The sequence below is a fragment of the Notothenia coriiceps genome, unplaced genomic scaffold, assembly GCF_000735185.1.
Source record: "Notothenia coriiceps isolate Sejong01 unplaced genomic scaffold, NC01 NC01_scaffold00026424, whole genome shotgun sequence".
NCBI classification, from domain to species: Eukaryota; Metazoa; Chordata; class Actinopteri; order Perciformes; family Nototheniidae; genus Notothenia; species Notothenia coriiceps.
In genome coordinates, this window is record NW_011359125.1 from 2,266,736 (window position 1) to 2,273,887 (window position 7,152).

Sequence of the window (7,152 nt, forward strand, 5' to 3'; positions counted from 1 at the left end):
CATGCACCTGGTCTCCCCTCCCTCTGCCCCCCTCCCCCCACGGGAACTCCACCATTCTCAAAGAATATGTACAATAACACTTGAACCTGAACACACATATGCACGTGTTCAATATGTGGTGTGATGTGTTTGGGGCCATAACATTAAATTACAACAGGATTGTACGGTTATGAAGGTATTATAAGTTAGTTATGATGTAGTTTAAACATGACAGACATTTTTTTGAGTGTTTTGGACTGAGATAAATCATGGATCAAAATTGAACCGCGAACACCATGAACGGTAACAGCTTTCGAACACAACACAAGGGTTAACTGTTTTTTAAAGACAGACAAAGATATAGGCCTTTTTACAAGACAAAGTGCATCCACACAGTGTTCTTTAACAAATCATTCATACAATAGTTTCATATCGTTTCAGCGACCTGAAAGGTTTTTCAATGAAATCCAGCAGGTTATGCCAAATGTCTTCTGCAAATGTTTCCATCATAAACAATTATTTTATAAGGAGCTCAGGAACTCATTAAGCCACGATGATCCGGTACTTTCTAACAAAGTGCGATGCCATTTCTGTCTGCAGTCAACACTATTAGACAACTATTATTAGTACAAGGTTTTCAGCTTTGAAGTATCTGTAATGTTTTGTAAAAAACTGTCTGCCAAAGCAAAAACAAATGATTAATTTGGAGCTACTTATTTATAAAATGAAAGCCTTGAACCCAATTCGGTTGTGATTTCCTGTATTTCATATCTAAATTGTTGACTTGTAATCATAGAGTGTTTGCTTGTATCACACTTTTACCGCAGTCCTCATCAATAAATCAACTAAAGAGCAGTCAGAGAGGGCAGACCTCAGGCAAGACCAAATGCCCCATCTCTAAAGTAGAAGTGGATCCACCCAATGATTTGGATCCACTCCGCAAATGTATTTTGTCCCTTGAAAATAAGTTTTATAAAAAATCTGGTAAACGTTTTTCCCCATTGTCCTGCTGACAAACAAACAAAGTGAATAAGTACATAGGAAAAGAGAGGACAAAATAAAAGAGGAGATGAGAGGAAAGGATAAAAGATGAGAGGAGAGGATACAAGGGGAGAAGATAGGACACCAGTTAGGGGGAGGGGAAATGAGACTAGAGGAGAGGAGAGGAAACAAGGGGAGAAGATAGGACACCAGTTAGGGGGAGGGGAAATGAGACTAGGAGTAGAGGAAACAAAACGACCTCCACCAAGGCCGAATCACGATTTCTAAAGAAGCAGATCATGTGTGTGTAAACCCACTGATTGGGATCCGCTCTAAAAATATCCAAGCCAATGCTACACCCTCAAAACAAATTCACAACAAATCTGGAGAGTGCTTTTCCCCCATTGTCCTGCTGACAAACAAACTGAACAAATAAATTGGAAATGAGAGGACAAAGTATGAGAGGAGATGAGAGAAAAGGATTCAAGACAAGAGGAAAGGAGACCAAACCAAACCACATAATAATTTGGAATTTGTTTACACCAATGCCACAACAAACAAGTTTCTCTGCTGAACGAGAAACGATTCGAAATCAATACATAACCTCTATATTCACTTCAAACAAGATCATACCATAGTAAGTGCTATTGAATCAGTTACAAGGCCTACATTAACATACAAGAGTCGAATAATCAGATTGTTGTAAATAAGAGGGATAAGTCTCTATTAGCTACTTTAATTCTAATTCAGAATAGGTCAGCTGACCACCTGCAGGCTCTCCTCGTGTCTAGACTCTTTCTGCCGGAGTCTAAGTCTCTCTGCCTCTAATGAACCTCCTCCACCTGTAAATCACACCTGCGTTTCAGGTGATGAAGCACTATGGAGGAGTCGGTGGCAGATCACACACAAGGTCATCCACTCGGCACACTGCTGAGGGGGGAGGCTTTAGAAATAGACGCTCTCTGTTGGATGAATGAGCGTTATTATTATCCCTCCTCCTTCCTGGCTGTCCAAATCCTAATTAAAACATTGGTTTAATTAGAGAGAGGGTACTGGTAATGGAGTTTAAACACAGCTCCAGTCCCTAGGTGCCTGCTCTCTGTATCTGAGAGGGTCTGTGAGCAACTCTCAGAGGGGCTCACTCCTGTATCAGCACTGTGTGTGTGTGTGTGTGTGTGTGTGTGTGTGTGTGTGTGTGTGTGTGTGTGTGTGTGTGTGTGTGTGTGTGTTGTTTTTTGTGTGTGTTTTGTGGGTTGTGTGTTGTGGGTGGTTTGTTTGGGGGGGTGTTGGTTGTGGTGGCATGTTCTTTTATTTTTTTGTATTTCTTGTGTTTTGCGTTTTCTCTTTTAACACGTGTCTGGTTTACACAGTCAAGTGTGGCGGACTCGCTTCCCTTATGGGGACATAATGGAGGTTCCCATGAGAGGAATCATTCATTTTAGGGTGAAGACTTGGTTAGGTTTAGGGTTGGGGTGAGGTTAAGGGTAAGGGTAAGGTTAAGGGTTAGAGTTAGGCATGTGTTGGTTATTGTTAAGGTTAGGATAAGTCTCCAGGAAGTGCATGTAAGTCAATGTAATGTCCCCTGAAGTGATGTATACATGGTATGTGTGTGTGTGTGTGTGTGTGTGTGTGTGTGTGTGTGTGTGTGTGTGTGTGTGTGTGTGTGTGTGTGTGTGTGTGTGTGTGTGTGTGTGTGTGTGTGTGTGTGTGTGTGTGTGTGTGTGTGTGTGTGTGTGTGTGTGTGTGTGTGTGTGTGTGTGTGTGTGTGTGTGTGTGTGTGTGTGTGTGTGTGTGTGTGTGTGTGTGTGTGTGTGTGTGTGTGTGTGTGTGTGTGTGTGTGTGTGTGTGTGTGTGTGTGTGTGTGTGTGTGTGTGTAAGTGTGTAAGTGTGTGAGCCAATAAGGTCTTTTTCCACATCTGCATTTGACATATACATATGCAGTGGCGGGAAGTAACTAAGTACATTTACTCAAGTACTGCACTAAAGAACTATTGTGTCATACTTGAGTATTTCCATATAATGCTATTTTATATTTCTATTCCACTTCATTTTGGAACATTTTACTCCACTTCTTTTATTTAACCTTAATAGTAACCAGCTATGTTTACATATAACATATTATTTATATGATATAATGCAGTACTGTACTACCAATATATTGAAAACAAATCTAAAAGCGTCTTAATATTAACAAACTTCAACATTGAAATGCTCTTACGTGTATGTGTACGCCATTAAAAGAATAACTCATTTCATATTCTAATATGATACTTTCAAAACATCCATGGTGCATAATGGGTACTTTTACTTTTGATACCTCAAGCACATTTAGCTGGCAATACTTCTGTACTTCTATAAGTAATATTTTGAATTCAGGACTTTCAGTTGTAGTTAAGTATTTTCAGATCAAAGTATTTCTACTTTAACATGAGGAAAGAATCTAAGTACTTCTTCCACCACTGAATAAATGTAGTGGAGTAAAAGAACACCATTTGCCTCTGAATTGTAGTCGAGTAGACTTTTTTTTTTTAAATACTCAAGTAAGAACGTCTTACTAAAGCACAAGGCCTTAAAACGCATCTTTTTAGAATAGCCTTTTACTAGATCTTTAAAACCCCCACTTGTTGCCATGCCGGCCTAAACCCACTGTTTTGATTCTGTTGTTTACTTCATTATATATATTTTTGTTTTGTTTTGTTGTTGCTTTGTATCGACCATTTTACTCTGTTGCATTTTGAGTTTTGTTTACTCAAATGAAAAGTGCGCTTATAAATTAAATGTATAATTATTATTATGAGTTAATCTGGTTACTCTACACCAGTGATAGTGAGCGGTTCCTCGGCCGCTCTGAGGGAAACGGAGGGAGTTGTTGGCTGAGTGGATGTCCAGCGATGTGACCCACTGACCCGGTGATTCACAAACATCAGCTCCGCTCAGATATCAGCCTCCTTCTGAACTCCGTCCAGGCGCATCAGATCAATGCCAGGGCAGGAGACGAGGGACAGACTTCATTTCAGAAATCGACACTCTTCACACAGTAAGGAAGTGCCCGCTGCAAATCAGCACCGCCTCGCTTCATTTCTACAGTTAATGCTGTGATAAAAAAAAACTTGGATTTTTTTCTTGTCAATGCTCTCGGGATGTAAGGACACAAGTGTTATTGTCTCTCATGCATCTACAAGGACGTACTTCCAGGTGTGTTTTATTTCCCCTTTAGTTCGACCTAGTTTCCCTCAACCTACTTTGTGTATTCCTCTTATAGTTTCCCTAAATACCTCCGAACATACACAGCAGGAACTTGAAGTGCTTGCACGTATAAATAGTTTAGTCGTCCATTACCAGGGTGAATTTACCTTAAAGGGTCACAACACAAACGTTTTGTGTAACAGCCTTTAAAACATCACCTGGGTATCTCCACTTGGAGGCTATAAAACATCCTTTTAACCAACTTGTCTTACAAAAAGGGGCATTTGGGTCTGGTGAAAGATGCTTTAGATGTAGCCTGATCTACAGTACAGTACAGCAAATACTCCCAAATAAAGTCTGAAAATGTTATTTAGAAGCAGTTCTTAACAGCTCGTGTCCCTATGTTTTTAAAATACTGTATTAGTTTGACCTGTTTTAATGTTAACTGTTTAAACAAATGTCCAAATCATATATCTTTTCAGTTTTGCATGTAAAAAACACAAAATAAAAACATTGTATTTTAGCTGATGGCTAAAATATGCCCCAGGTTGTGTGTGTGTGTGTGTGTGTGTGTGTGTGTGTGTGTGTGTGTGTGTGTGTGTGTGTGTGTGTGTGTGTGTGTGTGGGTGTGTGTGTGTGGGTGCCTACGTGTACGAGGTCGCAGCTGTTGCAAATGTTCCACTTGTTGTCATTGTCTAGGTTTTTTTTCAATCCTATTTAAGTGTCTCTTCTCTTGTGTTGTGTTCTGTTTTACTTCCTGTCTTTTTCCCGCCTGTTTTCCAGCACCTGTGTTTCATCAGTTAATGAGTCCCTTGTGTGTGTAGTCTGTGTGTGTAGTTTGTGTTTCAGCGGCAGGCCGTCTGCTTTCCCTCCTTTAGTCTAGCACTCATCCCTGGTTCCTTGTGAATTTCTATTTTTCTTCACGCTCACTCAGCTGTAAGTTATTTTTATTATTAAATCATTGAGCCTGCCATGTTTACTGCCTTCAGGTACAAACCTGAATTTCTTAAAGTGGGCCACTTTTTCGCCATTTTCTTAAATGGTATTTAATAATCGTTTTTTCGTCACAAAAAAGTCAGTGTTTTGTATCGAAAATATTTATTCCTGGAAAATTCAATTCCGGCTGTTTTGGAAACATAATGTTGATCTAGCTTGTGAGAGATTAAAAAACACCATTCAAGGGAAAATCCCTGCCCAATAAATGCCAGCCACACAGCCACTTGTTATTGTTTTTTATAGTCTGAGCGTTTTACTGTGTTTGAAGGCAATAACAGCGGCTGTCAACAGTCCCCCTGCTCTGCTGCAAATCCACCTTCTTTCTATAAAACGTTAAGGGACAAGGTGAGTGTGAACAAAACATTCCTGAAAAGTAAAGCAGCGAAACTACTCCGGTTTAGCCAAAATGTAGGAACTACTTTGTATCAGGACTTGTCATTGGATCGACACGTTAAAATGCAAGTGCCACTTTCCCTATTAGAAACGAACTCTGTGTGACCTCACGAGAGGCGTGTTTGACTTTTGGCAAAGTGTAGAGCGGTGCCAGTTGCTCATGGGCTGATATCATTTAGATGGAGAGATGTCTCATTTTCTGCCTGGGCGAGAGAAAGTGTCCCCCCATCTGGGCTAAAAATCTACCCTGCAAACACAAACTATACATGGACATATATGTACACCCACACACACATCAAGCCTACAGCAACACACAGTATAAAACACACACTTCTCTCCCTCCGTTTCTCTCCTCTGCATCCCTCAGCCTCATTTAGCCAATTAGCAGATTAGCAGTCACTCGCCCCCCCACATGAATCACAATATGGCTCAAGAGTGGACTGCATCACTACAAAGTGCCACTGGGTCGCCCTGCAGCCTTTACGCAGCAATGGACCAGAAACATTAAGTCCAGTGTGTATTTCTGGCACTGAATGCATATGATCTAGTGTTTGTGAGATTAAATCAAAGCGAGTGCTATTTGTGAAGTGAGCCACGAGGGGTTTGATTTCTACATGTGATTAGTCGGAGATGTTTACAGTTCTCAGAGTTTCTGTATAGGGGATTGGTCAGTCCTCATTATCCAGGATCTCTGTCTTAAGTCGTGGCACGCTCTGTGTTCCTGCAGCCGGGTAGGTGATGCTGTCAGCAGCAGCGCAGCGTTATTCTGCTCTTGAGAAGCCAGGCAGAATCCCTCCTTGAGGAAACAAACAACAGAGCACATGACCGGAGCTCTGAGCCAGCTTTTCCTCCCCTGGCGTTCTCCATCCTCCCCCGCACACACAGCGGTGCAGAGCTGGATCTCCCTGCGGTCATAGGGGAGACAGGCTTATCTCAGCCGAGGAGAAGGAGCGAGGAAGCGAGGAAGGAGTCAGGAAGGGCAGGGAGATGGAGGAGAACGCACAAAAAAGAGGAAGCAGAGCAGCCGTGCGTAACGAACAACCAAAGATCTGCAGCGGCTGCACTGTCAACTCCAGCTCTGACTGTAGTGGCGTGACGGCTCCTGCTGAAGTGGGAAGCATTTCTGAGAAGTCTGTCTCTCTGTGCCCTGCAGCACTAGAAGGAGAACCAGAGGGGCTGGGTGCTTGTTTACCACCACAGCTGCAGGAAGGCTGGTTGCCACGATGGGGCACCGGCTTGGATGGCAGCCCTCTCCCAGCGAGACGTGCAGATGTCGGCTCCAGCTCCAGAGCTCAGCACGAACACAGCTGAGCCCAGATGGTAGGGAGAGCATGGTGGAGGAGAATTGAGCTAAGGGTGTCTCAGGACATGATCTGCACACATGTAGGCACCCGAGCACAGAGTCCAGGTTCCTGCCATTCATTAAGGAAATGTCATTCCAAGTCTACATGACCCTGGCCTGACACGCCTCATTAACCTGTTAAGCCCCAAGCCTGTTTTTCAGGTTTCAGGCTCGAAAATGACATTCCCAGAACAAATGACCATCTTCCCTTCTAAAAGGGTTAAATTTTTTTCTCAAAGTAATGATAAACCTATGAGTTGGATGTAGAAAAGTCA